Consider the following 27,845-nt stretch of genomic DNA (forward strand, 5'->3'; position numbering starts at 1 on the left):
ACATCACTTCCGGTTTCGGGCAGGAAATGGCGGAAATGCGATCGTTAGCGCTGACCTCTGTTTCAATGTGGGAAGTGTTATCAACAGCTGATCGGATTGGCAAAGCGTGTTTCTGGAATATTATGTTTTTGTTCCTGCAAGGGCTTTTTATGCAATTTTTGCAAAGCTATATGTGGAAGGAAACCGTGACCTAGGACCAGCTGATGGCATAAGATGTAAGTACAACTCCTCCGGTTTCATATGCAAAAAAAAATTATTGCGCTAGCTTACGCAGCTCCGGTTCTACAAGGATTTAAAAGGGTTTAAAGGGTTAATCATCCAGGTAAGGAAATCCCCCAAAGTAATTTTTTTTTTATTTGGCCATCCTCTTAGCCAGAGGTTGTTTGGTTTCCCCGGTGCATAAATCAATCCTCCTGGCACTTAACAGCATACACTATGTTACTCTCTTTGTGCCGGGGGACCCGAAATGGCACAACACAGAAGAACTATCTCATCAGGCCAGGACTCTGCAGTCTATTCACACCTACAGGCCAGTGGACACTCTTTCAATGATGAGGATGTAACATCCTGAACAGGGAGGAACGCTGGTTTGAGCGCAGAGTCGAGGAGGCCATTTACGTGAAACGGGAAAGACCATCTCTGAATCGAGGAGGAGGCCTAAGGGTACATCTGTCACCAACTTAAAATGCTGTGATTGCAGCCATTCCCCAACTCTCTGTGAATGGTACTCATGGCCATTGATTAATGGTCATGACAATTTACTTATTACATATTAATGATCAATTAATGCATACTAAATAAATACATTTGATTAATGCAAATGTACTGTATATAAGGTTGGGGAAACCTGCAGTCAGCTGAGACTGAAGAAGTCACTTTTTGGGGTTTACAATTTATAGTTATTTTGTTACAATAAAAAAATCAATTATTAATCCATTGTTAAATATGTAGTAAAAAAAAGTAAGTAAGTAAAATGTATTTATATAGCACATTTCACAGATAAAAGTCACAAAGTGGCTCACAATAAAATCAGAAATACAAATAAAGTAATATAAAACATTGAAAAAAATAATTACAACGCGTAAAGACAACGGCAGGGAGTTCCACAGCCTTGGTGCCTGAAAAGCCCAATCTCCACATGTTTTAAAGCTAGTACGTGGGACCGCCAGTAATCTCTGAGCTGACGACCTAAGTGCTCGGGATGAAGCATGAGGTTTCAACAGGTCAGAGATATACTGGGGATCTTCACCGTGCAGAGCTCTAAAAGTTACAACTAAAATTTTTAGAATGGACCCTAAAATTTACTGGCAACCAATGAAGAGAAGCCAAAACTGGAGCAATGTGTGACCTCTTGTTTGTGCCAGTTAAAAGTCTTGTCGCAGCATTCTGTACAGACTGAAGGCGATCCAGAGCGGATTTGTTGAGACAACTAAAAGACCATTACAATAATCTAAACAAGAAGAAGGATGAATAATCACCTCAAGTTCTGCCTTTGACACCAGTAGCCTGAGTTTAGAAATATTTCTTTGATGATAAAAACAGTTCTGGACAAGTTGTCTAGAGTGTTTCTCAAGAGACATTGAACTGAATATAACACCGAGGTTTCTGAGACTCGACTGAAATGAAGGGTCTAAAAAACTGAGAGCATGTGATCCGGTGCAATAATCAATGTTTCTGTATTATCTGCATTTAACTGGAGGACATTGTCATTTAACCATTGTTTGATCTCAGGAGACATTTATTTAAAAATGACAATTTATAAATCTCAGAAGTTTTGAAAGAACAGTACAACTGAATGTCATCAGCATAGAGATGATAAGAAATATTATTGTAACTTCTGATAATTTGGCCTAGAGGGAGTATATACATCAAAAAGAGAATAGGACCTAAAACAGATCCTTGAGGTACCCCAGAAGGCAGAACTGATGTTTCAGACAGCACATGATTCATACACACGGTAAAAGATCTCTCAGAAAGACATAAACCATTTAAAACAACACCAGTAATCCCAAACAAGTCCTTCAGCCTATTTATCAGGATGCTGTGATCAACCGTATCAAAAGCAGAGCTGAGATCCAACATAACCAGAACAGTGTACTCTTCAGAGTCTGCTGCCATCAGAATGTCACTAGACACTTTAAGTAAAGGGTTTCAGTGGAGTGCAATTTGTGAAAAAAAAAAAAAAAAAACAGACTGGAAAATGTCCAGAACATTGTTCAACAAAAAGTTGTTAAGTTGTTCTGCAACAGTTTTTTCCAAGATCTTTGACACCAATGGTAATTTTGATATTGGCCTGCAACTGCTTGGAAGAGATGGGTCCAAATTTGTTTTTTTTTAATATTGGTTCAGCAATAGCTTGTTTTAAATAGCTGGGAACTGAGCAAGTGTAAAGAGAAGTATTAATTATTTCCAGAATATAGGGGCCACTAGTCACATGGAAAGAGGATTTACAGAAACAAACTTTAAACATTGTTTGAAAAACTATTTATGAATTTATTTTTGAGAAATCAAAATCATTGAAAATGCTGTTTAAAAAGAGAACAAAACTGGATTTTATATCAATGCAGATACAGATTTGTTTTCCTGACACTGAAAATGACATTCCTTATCCCCATAAAACACAATACTCATCGTAAATTATGGCACTTCAAATGTGTCTGTGTGCAGTTTCCACTCACACAGAGTGTGGAGAGGGATTTTCACCCATCACAAACATGCTCCTTTGCAGTCCTCCAAAATGTGGATGACATATCCATCAGTCGAATGCTGATTGATTGACGAGTAGGCCGGAACATCAATGGGAGAAGCAGGAGAGTTCACCAGGAACGGGAGAAGCATGAAAAATAATCAAAGATCAAAAACATAGCATGAAAACTGGAGACAGTGTCTGCAGTTAACACTTTTCATTGTTTTTAATACTTAACGTCAGCTTTTTAGCACTTAGCTCTTCTTCTCTTCTCTGCAGATGTACCAACACAATCAACCCACACACTGCTTGTATCAGATATTTTTGCCACTACCTTGATCTGATAACAAAAACTCTCTCACAACTGTCCATCAGCTGCCCTTGTACTATCCCCTACTCAAGCATTAAAGCATCATAAAGCAGCCTTCTCTCTCCAGAGACTGATTAGCTACATTGTTTCTAGCTGCTGTTTGTGCCTAGATTTGCACTGTCAAGGAGAATCTTTCATAGGAAGTGTTTGTGTTTGCACAAGGACATTTTGCTTCGGTATTGCTTCTCTTACAATATTCAACATGAATATACTATGAAGAATGTCAGGGGACACTGCAGTGAAATGGGGCCCGATCCTCAGAGTGTACACCAGTGGAGACACTCTTCTTCTGCTCTCAGCCACTGTGACCCTTTTGCATTTTAAAATACATGTAAAGCCACATAATCTGATATTTTATGAGATTTTTTTTTTGAAACTTTGGAACATCATAAACTTTGGAGTGTGCGGTACAACACCAATAGCAGCCAAAGATGTCATCATAAAAATTAATGTAAAACAACAATCGGGCATGCTGGTTGCATAGCAACACTTATTGTTTAAACACATTTTAAAATATGAAGGCTGCTATAACATGAACCAGAGCTAGATGTGACTAGTGATGTGCGAATCATGAAGGAATCGTTCAATACTCGAGAATCACTTTACTGACTCATCAATCATGATTCACAAGCCCAACTGACTCACTAACTCATCCCCGTTGCTGTTGGCAACAATGTATCTAGCTTATAATTAAAATTGTGGAGAAAAACACAACATCCAGTATCTTAACAAAAAAATTTCTGCTCTGAACTGGAAGAAAAAACCCTGAGTAGAAGCTCACATCAAAAAAATAGCTCCTCGGTTCACAGTAGCATCGCTCTGCTAACATGCTAACAGCACATTTGAGCTGCTCACCCCCTCCCTCCTGTGCTGAATCATAGAGCGAACGAATCACTCGCTCACTCACCCCCTCCCTCCTGGCTCACAGCTTCTTCTTCTTGGTTGGCAACCAATGTTAAGGCGCATTACCGCCCCCTGGCTCACAGCTCAGTGGACATTTAGATGAGAAAATATATATTTGACACACTTAAGAAAAAACTAATAAAATAAAAATAAACAAAATAAATGTTTATTATGCAATTTTGATAGGAAATTGCTTAATTTTAGAAATGTTTTTGCTCTTCTTTACTCTATAAAATAGTTGTTTTCTTTTAGAATCACTCATCTTAGCAGTAGGATATACATGAAAATGTACATTTTTTGCACTTTCTGGTCATCTGACTCAGTGAATCAAATGACTCAAAAAATCCAATTCACTTTGTTGAGTGACTCTTTAAAACTCTTTTCAGTAAAAATAATCAAATTTACCATCACTAGATCACTAAACTGAAATTTAGAGCAGATATGTCGCTTTCAGGCCCGAGGAGTAGATCCAGCGTGGTTTGATGCTGCATTTCAGCCAGTGGTTTCAACCTGTTCTGTGTCAGGTTTAGTCATTAGAAGTAAGGGTAAAAAGTTGTTGGTTTCTCCGTGGCTCCTCCCCTCCTGCTGCGCCTGCACCAGCTGACTGACACTCCCACTCATTTCCTTGTACATAAAGTCGCTGTCAAAGCTTAGAGCGCAGCAAATTCATCTGGAGAGGTTCATGGTTTCACACACATTGGTATGCTGGTCGACATTTGTTTACTAGTTTGTGACTTTTTACAGTATTTCAGTTACACCAGGACGGAGACACAATGATCAGTTCATTGTTTTTTTACATTAATTTCTATGACACTGCCCTGCATTTTTTCAGATAGATAAAACAATTACTGAACTCTATTAACAGTAACTCAAAACACATCTATGCTATGGCTGTAAGAGAGCCTGGGATCAGACTAGTTTAGAAACAATTCAACTGGGAACAGTTTTGTATATTTCTTATCCAGCTATGACAGAAATAATGATATTCTCCATTTAAAAAGAAAACAAGTGAGGGTGTTACATTCCCTCAAGAGATAAAATTTTTACTGAATAATTACTCAAACAATAAAATGGTCATGCACTGTAGCAAAATCAATTTGTATAAAAACCAAGTTGAAGGCAGATCCACCCCGGGGTCTGCTGTCTGGGTGTTTTATATCAAACGTTATTCCTTCTGTGATGATGAGAGTCGGCCTAGCTAATTAAAATGACTCTTTTCTCTCCTCCTACTTTTCGAGATAGTTGTAACGTAATGGAACGCTGACACGTGTTCATATTCCTTGGTCCACTAGATTAAAATGAAGCGCTGCTCTTTACTTCCCTGTTGTCATGGTAAATCTCAGTATCACAGCTCCATTGATGATTTGTTTCTCTACTCACACACATGCATAACTCAGAGTTGATTAACCCTTTAAGACCTACCGTAGAACCAAGTCCGCCAGAGCTTATATTATATTTTTACATGCTGTGGAGCCATTTTTTGGAGCATTTCAAGTTGATATACATCAATACAACCATTATAGCCCAGATTTTAATAATATGTATTCATTAAGTGCATAGTAATTACATAAATTGCAAAAAAGTGCAATAAACTACAAAAAAATTGAAAATCGTTTTTGATTTTTTAACATATATTTGTAGTTAGAGAAATTTAAGAGGCTTATCCCTCAAAACTGTAAATACAAAAAAGTTGCACAAAATAGTTTCCCACCACAGGAAATTTATTTTGAGTGTCTTCATAGTTTTATTATTGAAATACACCAATTTTTATACACTGCAGGAAAAACGAAAATAAATATTATACTGCAAATTTGCAAAAAAGCACCATATGCATCAAAATAAACTATTTCCAGCAGTGCAATATGAGTCCTAGGCATCCCAGAAACGACACAGAAAGTCATAAAGTCAAAGATAACTTTTAAAAAGAGCAGTATAGGCCCTGAGGCCCTGATGGCAAAAAAGACTACATTTCCGCGAAAATGACGTCACTTCCGGTTTCGGGCAGGTAATGGCGGAAATGCAAAAGTTCGCGCTGACGTCTATTCCAACGTAGGAAGTGTTATGAACAGCTGATCGGATCGGTAAAGCGTGTTTCTGGAATATTATGTTTTTGTTCCTGCAAGCGCTTTTTATGCAGTTTTTGCAAAGCTTTATGTGGAAGGAAACCGTGACTTAGGACAAGCTGATGGCATAAGAGGTAAGTACAACGCTAGCTTACGTGGTTGCAATGCTACTGGGATTTAAAAATAGTTACGCAAAACAGAGCGTGTCCGCTCCGATCGGCTCTAAAGGGTTAAACTAACTATGATCAGTTGTTCTGGAACAGGAAACTAATCCCAAAGTTGATCAAATCAGTTTATGTTTAAACTCAGTTTGTTGAACACACTTGCTAGAACAGGGCCAGGATGGATACCCATACGGAAAAGAAATAGAAAAAATGTATAAAACCCATATGTTAAAGAAATAGAAAAAACTTAGAAAAGATTTGCATCAGCTTTAGTTTGCTCCATATATAGTGAATCATATAAGGCTTGTATGATTTACTCCTGAAAGTGGCCACTTTCGGGTTACTTTCATACATGATAATAAAGTGGATAGAATAGAATAGAATAGAATAGAATAGAATAGAATAGAATAGAATAGCCTTTATTGTCATTGTACAGAGTACAACGAAATTGGAGTGCCACTCCCTTGGTGCAAGTTTCAATAATAAATATAAATGTAAAATATAAAAAGTACAAAAAAAACAATCGTAAGTACTCAAACAATAGTATGTACAATATATACAGGATAGCAGCATTAATATGATGACAGTATGAATAGCAGCATAATATAATGACAGTGACGGTATGGAATAGGTTCAATTGTTTTTGTGCTTATTTACTACAGTGGTAGCTCTGGGAAAGAAGCTATCCCTGAATCTGTTTGTCCTGGTTTTATGTGACCTGTACCGTCGGCCTGACGGTAATAGTTCAAACAGTTGGTTGCTGGGGTGAGAGTGGTCCTTGATGATATTGCCAGCTCTGCTGAGGTACCAAGAGTTTGCAGTGACCACCAGGCTGGGCAGAGAGCAGTCAGTGATCTTCTGGGCTGTGTTGATGACCCTCTGCAGTACTTTCCTGTCCGCAGCTGAGCACCCTGCATACCATGTTGTTATGCCGTACGTTAGGATGCTCTCTATGGTGGCTCTGTAAAATGTCACCAGCAGCCTCTCCTCCAGGTTGTTCCTCCTGAGCACTCTCAGAAAGTGGAGACGCTGCTGGGCCTTTTTAACCACCGCTGTAGTATTTGCAGTCCAGGAGAGGTCATCAGATATCTGCACGCCCAGAAACCTCATGGAGTGTACCCTCTCCACACAGCTCCCGTGAATGTAAAGTGGGGCCGGGTCTGCTCTGCCCTTCCTGAAGTCCAAGATAAGTTCTTTAGTTTTCGTGGTGTTCAGTTGGAGGTTGTTAACTGAACACCACTCAGTCAGTCTGTTGACCTCATCTCTGTAGTCCGACTCATCCCCCCTTGAGATGAGTCCAACCACTGTGGTGTCATCCGCGAACTTTATGATGGTGTTTGAGAGATGGGTAGGGGAGCAGTCGGATGTGTAGAGCGTAAACAGGAGGGGACTCAAAAAACATCCTTGTGGAGACCCGGTGCTGAGTGTGATGGTGCTGGACCGGTGGGGGCCGAGTCTGACAGACTGTGGTCTATTTGTCAGGAAGTCCTTGATCCAGAGGCAGATGGGGGTGGAGAGTCCCAGGTGAGACAGTTTCTGGACCAGGATGATATGACTTGAATGCTGAGCTGAAGTCCAGAAAGAGCATTCTCACATAGCTTCCTCGGTGCTCCAGGTGACTCAGCGCAGTGTGGAGCGCTATGGTGATAGCGTCCTCGGTGGAACGATTTGTCCTGTAGGCAAATTGGTGGGGGCAAATTGGATCACATAAGGATCATGTTAAAACTAAGTATGAGTTATATAAGGAAAGTACATGTCAAAGTATGTATTCCATAGATGTTCCATATAATTTTTGCATAGTTTTTAGTACATATTTGTCATAAAGACATATGCTTTACATATATGAACAAAATCTGTTAGATAAATTTTTTTTATATGTAAAGTAAATGTAGTTTGCAGGGCAATAATCTCTTTTTTTTAAATGCTTTTTATACATATATTCTAAGAATATGTTAGATTACATATGTTTTCTCTTTATGTTCCGGCAATACATTTTTATGGTAAACTATTCTTTTTTTTACATTTTTCTTCTAAGAATTCTTAAATCTCAGCTCATAAAAAACCTATAAACTTAATTATTAATTTTATACAAATTAACATTACTAGAAAAAAAAATCTATCACATATGAAAAAGACAACAGTATAATTTGCCCCTGCTTGACCAACATCAGTTAAAAACTAGCAATGCAAAGACAAACTCGTAAGCCAACATAACTTTCTTTGACAGGTCGGCAGTCAATGTATTGTAATACTGAAGAAAACAAAAACAAAAAACATGAATACTGGGCAATCTTTAAATTCAATTAACTTTTATTATTCTGATATAACAGTCACATACTGATATTTCACAGAAATATTTAACCTAATCTAAGCTCTATTGTTTAAAGAGCATGCTAAGCTGCATACCTTTTTGCTGCAAATTTGTGGAACTTTTACCTGCTAACATGAGTAAAACTTTGGAGGGCAAAAAACCTGCCCACTTAAAAAACAAAACAAAACAAACAATCTATCTTTAATAGATAAAACATGAATTGGCATTATAATAACATGCCAAACGAGACATCGAAAGTCAAGTTATGGGGATGCTGTGACAGAGACATTTTTATTTCTGGCCCGGAGTTCTGTGATCTTGGCATTGATTGTAGTACCAATGCTGGAAGGACTTCTCAAGGGTTGCACCTATATATGTACAAAAATGCAGGGGGGGGGGGGGGGTGTGATGACAAGAACAGAATTAGTAGTGTAAAAGAACCCAATGATCTTAAACAATAATGCAATGATCCTGCTTTAATCAGTCTTAATATCTAATGGTGCCAGCTTTGAAATTTGCAGACGATGCATGGAGAGGTTCACTACATTGACTACATTTACATACAGCCAATATTCAGGTTATGGTCAAGTTAAGCTCACTATTCAGGTTTCTGAAACATTCGGAATAACTCATTCACATGCATGAGATGAGAGAGTCACAGAGAGCCAGACGGCACATACACAAAGTTCCTCTACTCAAAAGACCAGGATTCCGTGGGAATAGAACATGTGCAAAACACAAATCCATTTTCATTTTGATGGCGATATGCCGATAGAGGTTTTACATGACCCTTTTCTCACCAAAATATTTAGTAACTCCAAGATTTATATTTGGATTTTTGCCGGTATTTTAAAGCCATGTGTGACCGGGTTATTGCTAACATTCCAGTTTTGAATGGGTTATCGGCTGCCTGTAAACGCAGTCACTGAAATACATCAAATGCAAGAACATTCAGAATGTAAAATACTTATCTACCATCATTTGTTACTTTGAAGTTGGACAAACAAAATGCACCATAAAGGAAATGAAACACCAGAGAAATCTAAGGCCTACAATAGTATGTCATGAAAAGACCATTCATTCATCTGGATATAACTCAAAAAAGATCAACTAGAATCCTCTATTTGGTGGAGGCCTTTCTTCATCAACAATAATATATGCATAAATGTTAAGAAGATATTCTTCATATGTGTGGCCCTTGTTTTTCATTGGTCCCTTGTTATCTTTAAATGCCAGAAGTGTGGACAACTGCGAAAACATGCCATAAAAAGCTAAAAACTTACTGTAGATGGCATCCAATTTATTTTTGTCGAGCGGTAAACGTGCATCTCCTCTGCCCCGTTTTCCCCCTCGAAGATTGCTCACTAGCAGTATTTCCGCAGGGAAGACTGCTGTGAGCAGATGCCTCACAAAGGTTGTAGATGAATTTGCATTAGTAGCATAGGCCCAGGCCAGTTTCTCTACCATGACTCCAGTCCCAGGATAAATCTCCACCTGTTCCAACAAAAAGACATTTTGGACATACAGGTCATTGTGGAACAGAAGGGTGGTGCAAAGATGTTTAGTTAACCTGTGAGTCTTGCAAATACTGTTTCAGAGTAGTGAAACATCTGTGAACATCTACTACTCAAAGGTCTCTTTCTATAACTCGACATGAGCATGAATCAAGGATATTTCAGAGACAGCCATCTGAAACGCAAATATTAGTTATTTGTTGATTTATCAATCTACAAATCATCTCAACACTCAAGCATTGCGCAGTCTTATGCGTTTTAGCTGCAAATGAAAGGAGATCTGATGATTTGATTTGGATTGCATAACTTTAGATTTCACTGTCTCATCATTCTTATGTTTCAATGCATAAAATTGACTGGTGCCGCCTTACCGTTGCAAGGATTCCAAGGGTGCTGCCTGGGCTACTGGATAAGAAATGTTCATGCAGAAGAGCCAAACGTCAGGATAAGTGCGTCGCTGAAGATAGTGATATGGCCATTCACAATGGTCTGGTCCACAGATGACATTAAGTCCTCGGCTGCCAAAGTAGAGTTTCCTGTTGCGTACATGAACAAGAGACAAGGGGACAAAAAACAAGTCCACACATGACTCAAACAACTAACAGCAATGTTACAACTGATTTATATCAATTAGATACACTGGCATGCAGTTTGGGCCCCCCAGTCAACTGCAAGGTGTCCAAACTTTTGCTGTGGGCCCTTTCCTTTTCTGTTTTTAAAAAAATTAAAAATATGAAAATGATTTTTATTTAAAATTAAATGTCATCTGAAACTTTATGCCATTTGGAAATTATTTTATCTTCCACTTGCTTATCTGTTCATATGAACTAAAATTTTGACCATGGGTGCCCAAACATAATAATAATAATAACTTTATTTATAAAGCGCTTTCAAACAAAGTGCTGTACAACTGTTTAAAACTAAAGAGATAAAAAATAATAATAATAAAAAGCGATACATAGCAATACACGTAAAAGACACAATACAAGTTAAAAACAGTAAGAATTTAAAAACTAAAAGCCATAGAATTAAGACTTGTAAGATAAGGTGAACAAATGTGTCTTCAGCTTAGTTTTAAAAACCTCCACGGAGCATGCCTGCCTAACATCTTGAGGGAGGGTGTTCCACAGAAACGGGGCACGAAAAGAAAAAGCACGCTCTCCAATTGTCTTTTTTCTGGCTCTAGGAACCTTTAGAAGGCCAGAGTCCTGAGATCGGAAAGCACGGGATGGAACGTAAAGATGTAAAAGGTCGGAGAGGTATGAAGGTGCCAGTCCGTTTAAAGCCTTGTAGGTGAGCAGAAGGACCTTAAAATCTGCTCGAACCTGACAAGATAGCCAATGCAGAGATCTCAGAACAGGGCTAATGTGCTCAAATTTCCCAGTTCTTGTTAAAATGCGAGCAGCTGCATTTTGCACCATCTGTAGACCTCTAAAACTTTTCTTTGGTAGCCCAGAAAGAAGAGCATTACAATAATCAATACGTGAGGACACAAATGCATGGACAAGAACCTCTGCAGTGTCGCTTGACAAAACTTGTCTGATTCTGGCTATGTTCCTCAAATGATAAAAGGCGGTCTTTGTTATCTCTTTTACATGAGACTCGAAAGAGAGCACCACGTCAAACCACATGGCCAAGTTTTTTACCTTGTCCCTACAATTTATGACACTGTCATCAATTCTCAAGATTAAATTTTGGGACAAGTGCTGAAATTTGTGTGGCCCAATGACCATCAACTCTGTCTGATCATTATTTAGGAGCAAGAAATTATCTGATAACCAGCCCTTAATTGCAGATAGACAAGATTCTAGATAAGAGACTTCAGCACAATTTCCAATGGTTAAAGGAACATAAAGCTGCAGGTCATCAGCGTAGCAATGAAAGGTTACATTAAAAGAACGTAATAGAACACCAAGAGGCAGCAGGTACATAGAAAACAGCAATGGTCCAAGTACAGAGCCCTGAGGGACCCCATGCCTCACTGCACAGGTCTCAGAGAGATCATTTTTAAAACTAACAGTCTGAGACCTCCCAGACAGGTAAGATCTCAGCCACGATAAAACATTTCCTGTAATTCCAATAAAATGTTCAAGCCTATCTAATAAAATGCAGTGATCCACAGTGTCAAACGCAGCACTTAGATCCAGCAGTAATAAAACTGAAGTGCGATCTTTGTCTGTATTTACCAGCAGATCATTTACCACTTTTACTAAAGCTGTTTCTGTGGAATGATTTGGTCTAAAAGCAGACTGAAATGGTTCAAACAGATTGCTTGTTGACAAATGCTCAGTGAGCTGCTTAAAAACCACTTTTTCAAAGATTTTAGATAAAAAAGACAGATGTGAGATAGGTCTATAGTTTACGACCATATCAACATCCAGTCCAGGCTTTTTCAAGATTGGCACTACCACAGCTGATTTAAAACATTCAGGAAAGACTCCGGTCGTCAGTGAAGTATTTAAAAGAAACAGGATGTAGGGTCCTAATGCTGACCACAGTTCCTTTGTAGCCCAGGCTGGTAGAGGATCCAAAGAACAGGTTGTACATCGAGCTGCTTTTACAACCTTAGTTAATCCATACAGGGAAATGACCTCGAAGTCAGAAAATAGTTTATCAGCACCAACAGGCAAAGCAGCCGAGTAGTCTAATGAAAAGCTTTAGGAGGGAGTAATCTGATTCCTAAGTGTTTCAGCCCTGTCTCTGAAAAACATAAGAAAGTCATGAGCTGTCAAATTCGAACAGCAGAGAGTTGAGTTACTTTCTGTTGCGACACTGTGTTGAATAAGAGTTTTGGGTTATGTTTATGACTCATGATAAGATTTGAGAAATAATTTGCTTTCGCTGCCAACATCGCTGATTGAAAAGAAGACAGTGAGTCCTTCCAAGCCTGGAGAAATACTTCTAGTCTGGAAGATCTCCAGTGACGCTCTGCTTTTCTACAATTTCTTCTCAAGTTCAAGAGCTCCTCATTTAGCCAAGGCATAGGGTTCCTTTTTTGACATTTCGACTTCTTTACGGGAGCAACAGAGTCCAGTAGTTCAAGAAGTGTATTATTAAGGTTCACAGTCAAGGTATCTACACATACTGTAACTCCTGGGTATAAATAGGGTCCAACACATCAGGTAGATGTAATTTAACTCCAAGCAATGCTTCGGAGCTAATATAACGAGATGATCTGAGGGGCAATCTTCCCCTCGCAGAAGCTGGAGATTTAGGGATTAAAATATCAAATAAAATTGCTGAGTGGTCTAAGATAGGTAAAACACAATTTTCAGTCATTGATACATTCACCCAAGACAAGGTCTAGGGTGTGGCCCTTACGTGTTGGCTCAGACACAAATTGTGTGAAGTTTAGGGAATCAATTACATTTAAGAAATCTTTGACCAGGGGTTTATCCTCACAACACAGATGAATATTAAAGTCCCCCACTATAAGAATCTTTTCGTAGTGAGCGATAAAACATGTCAAGAAGTCTGAAAATTCCGAAATAAACGAGTCATTATATTTAGGTGGGCGATAGATGACAATAATTAGAACCACAGGACAGCTTAAAGTCAGGAGTTGGGACTCAAATGAGGTAAAAAACACCAGGACTTTGTATCTGTTTGCATTTAAAACAGTCTTTGATGATAGAGGCTACCCCGCCTCCCCTCCTAGACAACCTGGGGGAGCTGAAAAAGCTGGCATCGGAGGGGCAAAGTTCCAGCAAGGGTGCCACTTCACCAACACGCAGCCATGTCTCAGTTAGGAGCATGATGTCCAGCATATGAGTATCAAAAAAGTCCCGAAGAACATGAGTTTTATTTGATACAGATCTTGCATTTAAGAGAGCTAATTTAACTCTCTGTCCATCCGTGGTAGCAGGCAGTAATTGTAGGTTGTTTATATTTGCTCCACCTCCCCTCATATCCCGTCGGCATGGCGACCAATAAAGCAGCCTCGGGTGAGCGTGCTCCGATGACATAGGGTAAGCAGGAAGAAGGCAGCGCTGTTTGAGGCCAAAATAAAGTCCTAAACAGCCAGGGTCACCGATGGTAAGAACCCGCCGCATCCGAGTTCTGACCCGAACACGCTTCCCAGAGCGTGTTCTGCGCATTCGTCCACTTCTCCAGCGCTTCCGTTTCGAAGGATTCCAGGGGGGATCACGGCGATGCAGTTCCCCCGGTACCGACGCCAGAGGCGGCGGGAGTCTTCCACATCGCTCGCTAACGCTGGGAAAATTCAGCAGTGAGTCACGGATATTAAGCAGCGTCTGTCGCTCATACACCAACAAAGAGTGGGTTTTTAAAACTAGCAGAGACACCACTAAGAACACAAAACATAAATATTGCAGAACCGAGAGACGGCGTGCCATGACACCCGGCGCCATCTTCTCTTGGGTGGTATTTATTCATTTACATTAAAGCACCACAACTGCGACAGGCATAATCTTTTGACATCCTTAAATGCAGTACAATACTCACCTTTACAGCTTACTGATTAAATTTGAGAACTCACGCCACTAATCTGCAGAGGAAGAAAAAAACCCTTATAAATCATGAAACCTGCCAAAATCCAAATACATGTCTGCAATGTATGTTTATATGTAGTCAAATAATTCACCTCAGCTGCTTTAGTCTAATTCCGCTCCACAAAATAAAATAAAATATTTGGCTTATCATTTACATGTCCATTACATTTTACAGGGCAAAGCTAGCACAGTGGGCTACTTCTATTTCCCTCACTTTATCATGCAGCTCATCTTGGTGCGCACAACCTCTCTACAGGAGTGCAGGTGTGCCACTAGAGTGGAACAGCTCGCCTATTAGCTCTTAAGTTGCATACTTAATTTCAAATTAAGACAAATGCATCAGTGGCAGCTGCCGTTGCGGCCCCCCTAATGGGTATTAGTGGTGTAGAAACTATCCGTGTGGCAACTGCTGTGTTTACACGGTCACAGAAAGCTGGCAGCTAACAAATTAGCAAACAACAACTCTGCTAGCCAGCAAGCTAGCCGCTGGTCTAACTACACCTTATACTGACAGATGACGTGCTTTGCCTTCATAGCTAGGGATTCCATGCCTTTCACTGTCTCAGTAAACTATAGTGGTCAAGCAATGCCAAGTTGATTCAACTAAGCTGAGTTTGATATACTGCATGGATGATCTTTCACCATCCTCTCTCTTCCACCACACTTTCCACAGCCATACACGCGACCTTGTGGTTGTTAGTTCAAATTCCTCATGTCATTATGTGTCCAACATCCAATGGCATGTCACATTGTTTTCATGACCACGCCGTCTCACGCCAGGTGCAGAGGCCTATTTCTGTTCAGGAATGTTGTGAATACTTTGAGAATTATTAATTGCAATTCCTACCTCTACATAAATTTTTTTAAATATATAATTAACACAGCGTGGCCGTGCAATGTTTTACATGTGTTTTTAGTTTTTATTCCTATTAATTATATTTTCACTTTTTACCTCTGAATTATTGAAACAGAGCTAGATGACATTTTAAGCAAAATTCTAATTCAAATACTCCTTTAATTATTAATTGTTCTCATTAATTTTTAGACAATTTTATATATTTTTCCATAGTTTTACATTTGAATTTAACAGTTCAATCTTTCAAATAACGGACAAATATTTGTGAAAGTATGATACATTTGTGAATGCATTTTAGCAATCTAAATATGCATATGTACAGAAAAATATATTTAAAAAACAAGAAAATTATGTCTTATTACATTTACAGTGATTTTATGTTATTTTACATTTGACATGTAAAATCACAGTCTATTTATGTAAATTTAATGATATTGCATAAAAACAGTAGAAAACTGTAAAATACACAGTAAAATACTTTGATATTACACTTTTTTTTTACAGTGTAGATATTAGATTTTTCAGATTTAGTTTTGGAAGTTTTTAAATTTAGACTATAGATGGTTACAGGACAAAATAAGCCACCATGGCTAGCGCTAAACTGGATGCAGACCTGATCTAGTCTGAATGAAGCCATGCAAGTGCACTCAGACACGATTTGCTGCTTGGTTCCAGAGCCTACGATTTCTTCAGGCGAATCCAGTTCCGGGTTTGTCACAGCCCCTCTGTCCTCCCTGACTGACTTCACCAGCGTTTATTTTTGTTTTCCTGCTGTTAATGTCCATGAGCAAGACCCATTCTGGGTTTCTACCTCTGAAGTTACAGACCCGTGTTAATCAACGCACCCGCCTGCAATGATTTCATCTGTACCCACTACTTGAGGTAGAGCCTGTCTGGCATGCTTTGCTGGAACATTGAACTTAAGTTAGTAAAGCCCCAGCTCCTTCGTTTAAAAATATAGAACTTGTTTCTTCTCCCTGTATTGACTTGTTTCAGAAATAAAGCTGCATTTTCTGTTAGAGTCTGCATTTAGGTCCAATCCTGCCTGCCACACAGAGTTGATGACAGTTTCTTGCTTTGTACAGATCTTCCCTGGATTCCCCTCCCTGGAGTATTTCGTGAGCCTGCCAGAGCTGAGTAAGTGTTTTTGGATATTTGGACCCCCTTCTCCCTGGAGCCCTGCCACTGCTGTGTATATATATATCACGTTGGTGTTCACTGTAAATAAATGCACTTGGCTTGACCGCCCAGAATCCTGCTCTCAGAGTCCTCTCAGCCAGGTGTTCGTGACAGAACGTTCCAGCCAGAAATGGACTCAGTGGATTCAGACCCAGGACAACCTGCACTCACTGCTCAGTAAGCGCAACTCAGCTGATATGAGCAGATGCTCTACCGTTTGACCAGCGAGCTCAGCCATGACCCAACCGATGGCCGAAATAAAGAGGTATGTTAAGGCCTCTATCTGTAACCCACCACCCCCTTAGCTTCCAATGTCTCTGCTGTCTGTGCAAAATTTATACCCCTCGAATGTCAGAGCTCTCGGAGTGGCCGTTACCAACACCCTATGTTTTCACGGGTGAGTTGGAGAAGAGTGGTGGCTTTCTCAGAAAATGTGCTTTAGCATTAAGACAGAATCGAAGCTCATATAAATCTGGCAGTTCAAGGATAACCTGTATACAACTGATGCATGACTGCACCCTTAAGTGGCTCATGCAGTAACAAAGGCTAACCCTGAACTCTTCTGACCATTTCCCATCCATATTCAAAAGTTTTTGTCAAAGACTTTAATACTGATGCTGCTGCACACTGCCTTTTCTCGTTAAAAGAAGGGAGGCAGAGTATGTGGTGTTATCGTAAGAAAATGGAAAGTAATATGTTAGACTGCAGGTGAAGGCCCCAGACAACAATATCCAATTGGAGGGAAAGTGCGGGAGCGAGGGGTATCGTGTGAGATGGTGTGTTTTTGTTTATATTGCAGCTAAAAGAGGAATAAAAAAAGCAATATGAGTGGATTGAGTCTCAAGCCTGTTTCCTGGTAGAAAACGCAACATGGTATCGGCAGTCTGTCATGAGGTCTGCCAGTCTGCCCCAAAAGAAGGGTAAGAGGACGCGAAAAGTAGGAAAAATAAAAGAATAATGTTCGACAGGGGAGATGACCACGCGGGGAAGAAGTATGTGCACGATCTAGTTTACGCGAACAAGAGTTTCTGCAAAACGCCAAGATGTAAATACCTGTCAGGCTTGGTGGTCTTTGTTTTTTGCCCACTTTAACTTCTCCATTTCTTATCGTCTACAGTCATCCACGAATGTTAAACATGATGCTCTCTTCTGGCAGACTCTGATGAAGAGTACACAAACTTACCACCTGTACTTCTGACCAGGTGTAAAATCAGAGTGGTTACATGGGTGGCGCAGGACGGCATTGATCATGCTCTCCAAACGGAACAGGACCTTGTTAAAGGTCCAGCTAACTGCCTGGCAGCCAAGGACATCCCGCTTCGTTCAATCTCCCGCAACTTGTTTCCACTCTACATCAGCCCTTTTAAGGTGGACAAAATCATCAGTCCAACAGCTCTCAAGTTCTCTCTTTCTCCTACTTTGCGGATCCAGCCTTTGTTCCGTGTTCCCAGGTGAAACCAGTGCTGTCGAGTCCTCTGTGCCGTTCGTCCGACCCTCCACCTCCAGTTCAGCTCATTGATGGACGATTGGCCTTCTCGGTCTGGCGTATCCTGGATGTATGGCAGCAGGGTAGTGGGCAGCAGTTCTTGGTGGACTGGGAGAGGTACAGGCTGGAGGAACGTTCATGGGTGTGTCTATCACTAAATACTTGACCCTTCTTTGATCACTGATTTTTTCAGGTCACATCGCAGGTTGGACGCTGATCGACCGCCAGGAGGCCTCCCTTGAGGGGGGGGTGTACTGTCATGGTCCGTGTGAGAATTTTTTTTCCATAGAGCCAGTGGTTCCACCTCTGGGTGGAGTCGCCGCATTCCAGCGTGTAGTCTACAACTGTTGGCAATTAAGCCACCAGTACTTAAGACTAGCACTCACAACTAGGGAGGGGTATTGTTTAGGTTTTATCCGATACCGGTGCCAAACCAGTACTTTTGAAATGGTGCTGGTGCTTAAACGGTGCTCAAACCGGTGCTTAAAGAATGGAGAACACAAGATTGGTCCAAAAACCTCTCATGTTCAGCTGTTTTTTTGTAAAAAGATAACAATGTTAGCCTTTTCTGCAGCTATGGGGCATATATGGTATCACTCTTAGCTGGAAGCAGTGCTTAAACAATGGAAAACACAAACTTTGTCCAAAAACCTCTCATGTTTAGCTGTTTTCCACTTTTTCTTTGGGCATTTCAGCCTTTTTGGCCAGGGTGAAGGGAGTGTCTGCCATCAAACAAGAAGACAGCCGCATGTAGCTATGATGGTGTTTGCTAGTTCACCTTACATGCATTAATTTAATAACGTGGTTAGCCTACTCAACGTAAATTACACACGAACAACATTAAGCTACTCACACAGAGAAGAACGGCTGCTGCTGCATCATCATCCTCATCATTTCTGCTGCACTGGCAGGGCTAGGGGCCAGGACTCTCCTCTTCCTGTTTTTGGGGGACGTTGCTAAATCCGGGTCCGATAACAGGCACCACACCCGCAGTAGATGCGCTCGGTGTGAGGTCTCGCAGCAAGCTATTAAATACGGCGCATTTCTCGGCTTTTAAAAAAAAACGCTATGCGTCGTCAGGTGTTTCATCGGATTTGAGGTGTTACCTCCTTTGACAGTATCACAGTATCAGCTTAAAGCACTTGTTGCAGGCTGCCGAGTTTGCATCTTTTGCTGTGAAGTACAGCCAGACTTTTGACCGCTTCGCTTTGGACATTTTTAATCTGTAGCTCTGCTCTAAAAGAGCGTACGTACCTGGCCCCGCCTACTATCCTCGGAAACGTAAAATGATTGGCTAGAATCTAAAGTGTATCACAGCTCAGGAAAAAAAAGTACCGAAATAAAGCACCGAAATGTGCGCTGCTTTTCGGTCTGGTTATTACTGTTTATGTCAGAACGGCACCGGATACCGGTACCCATCCCTACTCACTACTACTCTTTGCCAGATCTTCAGCTAACCTTCGTTAGTGTAGGCTGCCACAGATCTCTGCTCACCTTGTGCTCTCTCAGCTTACTGTAATCCACCCGGTCACCACACTCAAAAGTAACAATACTAACCTTCATTTGGACGTTTGTCTTTTTGGCAGCTTCTCGATCACAACGGATCTCACCGGATCCCTTGGATCATCTCTGTCTGGATCTCCAAAAGTTGATTCTGTTCATCTGGAAGTAGCGTTTTCAGTGGGAGAAACGTTTTGTCACTCATCCAAGTGACTTTTTTCAGTCTCAGCTGACTGCAGGTTTTCCCAATCTTATAAACAGTACATTTGCATAATGACTGAAACCAGCCCACTGAAGGAACAATGGGCTCGGAGGTCAGTTCCTTCATCATGATTAAAATTCTTATGACCATTGATCAACAGCCACTGATCAAAGGCTACTGATCAATGGCCATGAGTACCTTTCACAAAGAGTTGGGGAATGGCTGCAATCACAGCATTGTAACATGCTGACAGATGTACCCTTATGTGTATTGTTTGTGTATTTATACACAAGCACTCATATATATTGAAATAATTTTAAAAAATATTCATTTACCTGTTACTACCACACACCAAATCCGGTCGTTGGTACTTCCTGGCTTGTGTAGCCACTAGGTAACAAAAGCACACTGACCCTAGAATTCTGGAGCACTTCTGTTGTCTTTTGTACGTGTTTTGAGTTTGTATGTGCTTCGGAGTTTTTACGTGTTTTGGAGTTTTTACGTGCTTTGTCTCTAGGCGCCACCGTAAATATACTTTTATTTATTCACTCCACATAAAATGTAATAAATAAATCATATAATACAAAAACCAACTATTCACTATTCAAAGCTTTTTCCTTTTAAACAAATTTAAAGTGAAACAACACAAAACATTGCAAACCACAACACAATTAAATATAAATTAAAATATGAAAACAAAAAGAAGATGCACATTCTGTCATGGTCCTGCGGCCATGACTCAGTGACTTTGTGTTTATGTTCTTTATTGTTATTACTTTCATTATTATTCGTGGCTGTTTTGGGATGGTTTGTGTTTGGGATTTTAGATACTGAGTTCTGGGTTTGTGCTCCCTCTATTTGTCCCTGGTGTTAGTGTTTCCCTGTCTCGTCAGGTTAATCAGGTCCAGCTGTGTCTCCCACCTGTGTGTGATTTCCCAGTGTCTCTCTGTGTACTTATAGTGTGTGTTTTCCTCTGCTCCTCGTCGCGTCGTCTGTGTTCATACCCTGTGAAATCCCCTGCGTGCTCTCCCTGCTGTTCTCCCTTCATGTTCAGGTTTGCCACTCCTTTGTGTAGTTTCGCCCAGTTTAGTTCATCCTTAGTTCTGTTTTGCCATCTCCACTTTATGTTTGGTATTATCAATAAATCGCCTTCACATCTGAGTAAGTGCTGCATTTGAGTCCTCCTTTCCACTCTTCACACGGCCGCTGCCCCGGACCGTGACACATTCTCTGTCATATGGGTCTGCATGAATAAACTTTCTGAATCCTTTATCATCTGCAACTGAAAATAGTTGTGGATGATTACTATACCTTTCTAATGTGACCTTGTTGTCCCTGGCTCTCTCTCTCTCTCTCTCTCCCTCCTGCTCTGTTCCTGTGCTACTGCGAGTGTAACTACCGCCCCTCCAACCTCTTCCCAGCGCAAAGCACAAGGCTCGCGTGCAGAGTGAAGCAGAAAAAAGTGCAAGAGAGAGAGAGAGAGAGAGAGAGAGGGTGAGAGAAAAAAAAAAACATGGCTCGCGATAAGGAGCCGGCTCGCGTCGTTCACATCAAAGATCCGGCTCTAAGAGCCATTTCATTCGCGACCGACACATCACTAGTTCCAATATACTCCTGACTCATACGGGATCACTACAGGTTTTTGCTTAGTTAGCGGTTGTCCTTCTCTCCTGGATCGGCTGGGGCTTTCTTTTGGCGGCTTCCCAGCTTTGACAGAAGTCCAGCAAATATACACTGTTCCCCTCGGGATGAATAAAGTACGATCAATCAATCAATCAATCAATCAATCAATCAATCAATCAATCAATCAAAAGTTGACTTTAATCTTACACAGAATGTGACGATTTTATGGATAATTAAAGTCAGTAATATATCCACAAACAGAACAACCTGAAATGTATACAGACTTTGAATACTGCCTGGTTTTCTGTCCCGAATATCACAGTACAAGCAGGATTAATTTCACTGTTAATGTTAGCTTGGTTATTTTGCTGCCTTTGTTCAGTGGTGTCTTTGGCCCACACTTTTGGCCCACGCACCTGGCAGTAATCACACACCTGAAGCTCATTACCTGGGCGGTCTATTGGCCACTATTTAAGATGGTGCCTCAGTGTGTCTTGTCGCTGGACCATTGTATTGACCCACGTTAGTGTAACCCCAACTTTAGTAGATCTCTTGGGACCAGTCGGCTCAGGACGTTTCTCCACTTCAAAGAGCAGTTTGCTTCGGCACCCATCCTTTGCCAGCCAGACCGGAATCAGCCCTTTGTGGTGGAGGTGGACGCGTCTGATTCTGGGATTGGAGTAGTATTATCCCAAAGTAAGGGTGATAAGCTCCACCCATGCACCCATCTCTCTCTGGCAAAGCGCAACTACGAAATTGGCGATCGGGAGATGCTGGCAATAAAACTGGCCCTAGAGAAGTGGAGACACTGGCTGGAAGGCACTATTCAACCGTTCATCGTCTGGACAGACCAAAAAAACCTTGGAGTACCTCCACTCAGTGAAGCAGCTCAACTCTTGGCAGGGAGTTCACTCGCTTTAATTTTTCAATCACCTACAGACCTGGGACCTGTAACGTGAAACCAGATGCACTCTCCTGACAATACTGGACCCCTGTCCTGCCCTTCCCACCTCCTGCTCTATAGGAGCCGTGACCTGGGAAATAGAATCCCTGATTCACAAAACCCAGGAGACGGAATCTGACCCTGGAACGAGCCCCCGAGAACGACTGTTTGTGCCCTTTTCTGTTTTCCTGCAGATGCTGCAATGCTGCACAGCTCAGTTTACCTGTCACCAGGGAGTTAATTGCACAATGTAGTTCCTCCAGCGCTACTTTTGGTGGCCCACGTTGGCCAAAAGCGTGCGGTAATACGTCACCGCCTGCTCAACGTGTGTCCAAAACATACTGTCTAACCAACCACCCTCTGGATTGCTTCAACCACTACCTACACCTGGCCAGCCCTGGTCTCATATAACCTTGGATTTCATCAACCATTTTGACAATTGTTGACCGGTTCTCCAAAGGTACTCATTTTGAAGCACCCACAGAGTAACGGGCAATGAGAGCAGACCAACCAAGAATGCTCTGCGATGTGTGGCTTCCACCAATCAGGCCATCTGAAGCGAACAACTACCATGGATTGAAAAAGCCTGCAATTGTCTCACCTCTTCAGCCACCAGAGTTTCAACTTTTGAAGCATCCCTGGGCCCTCCCCCATTTCTGGCCATTGAAAGTGAGCAACACCATATGCACAGGTACCACCGGGAAGGGGCCACCGAGGCAGCACTACTCCAGACAAAGGAATGGAACAAGGCTCTCGCAGACCGCCATTGGACTCCATCTCTAGAATACACCATGGGACATGGGTCACTGATGGGCAACCGGCATACACCATCTCCCGCATTATGGACTCCAGATGCCGGGGGGCGGGGGTTCCACTACTTGGTTGACTGGGAGGCCAGAAGAACTTTCCTCAGTGCCTCGGTCAGCTGTTCTAGATAAGTATATGCTCCGAGAGTTCCATCGCCAACACCCAGGTAACCCTGGGTGTTGTGTGTGTTTTGATCTTGTTCCTGCTCTCTCTCTCCCTGTCTCCTCACTGCCTGGGCAGAGCTCATTTTGGGCTTCCACACCTGGCAGTAATCACTAGGGGTGGGTTTTAATAATCCATTCATCGATTAAAATTGATTCTGGCTTGGATAGCGTGATATCGATTCATTAAAATCCTCAATCGATTTTTTTATATAAATATATTTTGCCCAAAATTCCAGAATCTCAGGTGAAACGTCACAAATCTTTGACAACCACCAAACATTTAAAACAGTAAATGAGAACAGGTACACAGCTTCTGCACAAAGATGTAAACACACAGCGCGGACCCGCCGACGGATCAGAATCAGTGAGATGTCGCCTTTCTCATCCAACGGCACGGACACGGTGGGGGCTGAAAGCCGACAGCTCGCTGATTCTGATGTTTCGGCGGGTGTTTACGCCCTTTTTGCGCTGATTCTAAAGCTGTTAGTTTTATCTCTCTCCAAACAATATTGACCGAACCAGCAGCAAAAGAAGATCCAAACTAAGCTTCACATAGACATCCTCATGAATTCCCTCTTACTTTTGCTGTTTTGCTTCCACCACAATAAAATCACATTTCATGCACAGCTCTCTCTCTCTCTCTCTCTCTCTCTCTCTCTCTCTCTCTCTCTCTCTCTCTCTCTCTCTCTCTCTCTCTCTCTCTGTACTTCAAGAATAGTTTCCCGTCTATCCCCGAAATCTGTTTTCTGCATTATTCGCTTGCTTGTTACGCACAAGACTAACGCTGTCGGCCGATGTTTTTTTTTCCTTTTACTTACTTCCGAAAAGAAAACCTAATTTCTGCCGTTCAACAGGCTTCTGAACAAATTTAAACTTTTTAAAATTTTACAAAATGCAAAACGCCGTGTCTCTAATAAAACCGCTGTAACTTCAGAGGTAATGTTCATAAGTTGATTAATGGTTTTCTTTCGTTTGTGATCTACTGCAGAATATTTTTATAAAATCCCAGGCCAGGAAAATCACCTTCATGTTTTATCTTCAGCTACTTTGACACAAAGGCATCTGCTGTGATGCTCACACCTTTGATAAAGTCTGGAAAGTGTCAGCTTCCTTTCTATAGATACAAAAACATGTAAATGTACTGATCTGAATAATAATATTTCTGACTGTCTGAGGCGAATCAAATTGAATGGAATCATGAATCGAATGAATTCTTCCATTTGTTTGTATATAGATTTCCCTCAATATGTTCCTGGACATTATATGTGTGCTCCCGGTATATCACGAGTTGGCTGAAGGTTTTAGGAAAGACCTTGATTTCTATATTTGCCTCCACATAGACCGTATGATTGTGCAATAGATCTGCTCCCTGGTGCTCCCTTGCTCCTTGAACATAAATGCATGGCGTGAGATACATTAATGAAGCATTAGCTGCTAGCATAATTTGATCCTGGTCCTCTCAGGGTTTGGGTTCACAAAGGGGTAAATCTTTGAGTCAACGTGTTGATTTCTGGGGTCTCAACTCAATCACTTTGAAAAAACAAATGCCCTTGCTTACATCAGTTTTTAAAATTTTATAGGGGGCCACCATCTTACTAAGCTTGACCTGTGTAACATATACCATTTGGTAAGAATAAAGTAGGGGGACAAAGGGAAGACAGCTTTCAATACTCACCTCAGCCATTTTGAATATTTGATCATGCCATTTGGACTAACAAACTCCCCAGCAGTGTTTCAGGCCAGGGGTCGTGACAGGGTTGACCCACTGCGACTGATTTAGGTGATTTTCAATGGAAAAATATCTTAGTGTTCAGACTTTTAATGTTTTAAATGTTATATCACATCATTTAATTACTGAATTCAACTTCCAACCTCTTATAACAGGGAAAGTCATCAGTGATTGATCATAAAATAAATGTTAAGAAACTCACAGTCTGATACTGTGGACATGAATGCAACTGTCAGAAAGAGGGAGAAAATGCAGATTTTATTTTGAGCTAATTATAAATCCATGATGTAATCACCGTCTCAGTCCTAATATATTGACAACTGAATGACTGTAAAAGTGGTTATAAATTCACAGATAACTGGGATTTGAGTTTTGTAAAACCATAAACTTCTGCAGATTAGACTTGAATTAAATTCTCTTTCTGGAATGAATGAAGACCACTTTCCCTCAACTAATCGTTAACAAACTCAAAGTTTTAAGCTAAACCTTCTTCCTGGCCCAGTAGAGCTTTCTATTGTCATGTGATGGTAGAGCGAGTAGGGATGGGTATCGAAACCCGGTTCTTGTTGAGAACTGGTTCCCACTGTTTCAGTTCCTTGGAATTGTTTGCCATTTTTGCAAACGATTCCCTTATCGATTCCAGTTGCCCCGAATGACGTCACCATGTTGCGGAGCGTCATTTACCTGGCAGGAAACATGGCGCCTACGCAGCTCAAACGCTCAAAAGTTTGGTTATACTTTACGAGAACGGATGACAACAGGGCAACTTGCAAAATAGATATTTCATTTAAGGGAGGAAACACTACGAATATGCAAAAAACACGCGATGACCTTAAATGTTTTTAATTCCACTCCGGACTCGTGAATCTCAACCCAGCAGCAGCGGTAACGTTTGCATGTCCTCTCCCGTTAATGCGGCAGGTAAATAATCAACTAACAGTGCATATTATGTTAGTGCGATCTGCCTTATTACAAACCTGCCATTACTGTGCATTTAGTGACCATGATGAGAGACAGAGTGTGGCTCAGATGCTGGCAGCTCTCGCTGCAGTCTACCGGTAGCGTCTCCTTTCAGGCCAGGATAGACGAATGTCACCGAGCAGTGACTCAGTTTGTGGTCAAAGGCTTGGACCCGTTTGCCACAGCAGATGATTTTCAGTAAGTGAATGTGTTTAATTGTAGGCAGGGACATTACTGGATATTCTTGTGTAATTGCTACAGAATCATTTATGTTGTACTTTGTTATTGCTACAGAAGAATATTTATTTTATTATTTTACATTTACAATTTTTTTTCCTGGGGACCCTGTGACACCCCATTGAAGAGTCGTAGGCTGGATCTCTTAAGATCTCACTGTTGGGTTTGTAAGGCCATGTTACTCCTAAATTTCTATCTTGTTCAAAGAGAAGATATAAAACAAAGTTCTGAGCTAATCAACCTTAGTGTTCTCCTTTTTTAAAAAGAATCGATAAAGAATCGAATCGTTAAACAGAATCAAAGAGAAATTAAAAATGCATGTTGTGGAAGAGTTTGGGTCTTAGGAGCCTAATGTTGTCAGTTTAATCATTTTTCATAATCTGATTTAAGGAACAAGCACAAGGACAGCAGATTTCAAACAGAGTCATATAAATATGTAGCTACCACCATCTGGATTTCCAACCAATCAGAAAGCTTATGTGGCTTGTCATATCATTTATTTGCATTTTGATTCCATGTTTTAAAACCAAGTGATCAAGCTAATCGAGTTGTAAATTGGAACAGGAAATGGGAAAGGAAGTGATGAAGGGAATCTAAATTTTAAATCAAGAAAAAAATCTGCATTTGTAATTTTTGAATTCCTTTCCATGTTTTAAACTGCATTTAAAAATATAACAGTATATATAAGTATTTTCTTGAGTATTTAATTATTATTCTGTAAATCATTTTCCTTTGGTTCTCTGAATGGATTAATGGATTAAGTTTGTGTCATAATCTTTTTATTGTTCATTAAGATATCAAATAATGACTGACTTTAAATGTCATAATAAACAAGCAATGTCTAAATGAATTTACAAATGCATATTTTTTGTGTAATTAATTAGTAATTCATGAGATACATTTTGCCCTAATAGTTGTAAAAATTTGTGGAATGCCACATTTTTCTGACGATGCTGATTTTACCTGACGAAACAACTGTTGCAGCAGATAATTGATCCTTGTCATGTATCCGTTTAAAACAGGGGAACTCCTGCAGTCCATCCCAGTGTAACAGTGTCACATCTTGTTTCCACTTCAGGCTGTGGCCTCCTATGGCTGCTCGGCTGGCTGTCAACAGCAGGAAGCAGGTAATTGGCTGCTTGAATTAACACATCTGCCAGTTCACTGGAAATTATACAACAAGCCTACAGAGATTGAAAATGTGACGTCATTCAGGGGTAAAACCGCAAAGGATTCTGGGAACTCGTGGCAAGAGGTACTAGCGCACGCAGGCTTTCAATTGAAATCGGTTACACATCGATAAAAAGAAACACAAAAATGGCAAGAAGCTGTTGTATTATTAACTGCAATAGCCGGTCGCATGACAGCCACGGGAAGCCGACGGGTAAAGAGATCGGTTGTTATCGGATTACGTCGTTGAAGAGAAATTGTTCAAGCCATGTTTCCGAAGTAACAAAGAGGCGACGGATGGCCTGGTTTTCAAAGACCAAATATAACGTCCCAGAACACTCCAGCTCACATGTTAGTCAGCTCTGCTAGTCTCGTATCTTTTCTTTGACTTTTCATCAAGTCTGTCTTTGTACGGACCGGCATTGTTCTCCTTTGTTTTGTACATAACTTTTTTGTGGGGCAAAGAA

The 27,845-nt window shown here is 40.8% G+C and overlaps 1 long non-coding RNA gene across 1 annotated transcript; it reads right to left on the reverse strand.

Moving 5' to 3' along the window:
- Positions 1-8,615: 8,615 nt before the first annotated feature.
- LOC146661523 (uncharacterized) lies at positions 8,616-10,715 on the reverse strand. The gene is made up of 3 exons (XR_014913212.1): positions 10,383-10,715; positions 9,781-9,991; positions 8,616-8,865 (listed from the first exon to the last, which is right to left on the reverse strand). It is a non-coding gene; the product is annotated as an uncharacterized LOC146661523 (long non-coding RNA).
- Positions 10,716-27,845: the final 17,130 nt, after the last annotated feature.

Source organism: Rhamphochromis longiceps, linkage group LG9, assembly GCF_057381845.1.
Source record: "Rhamphochromis longiceps isolate RC_006_pf linkage group LG9, R_longiceps_female_GT1.1, whole genome shotgun sequence".
Classification (NCBI taxonomy): domain Eukaryota; kingdom Metazoa; phylum Chordata; class Actinopteri; order Cichliformes; family Cichlidae; genus Rhamphochromis; species Rhamphochromis longiceps.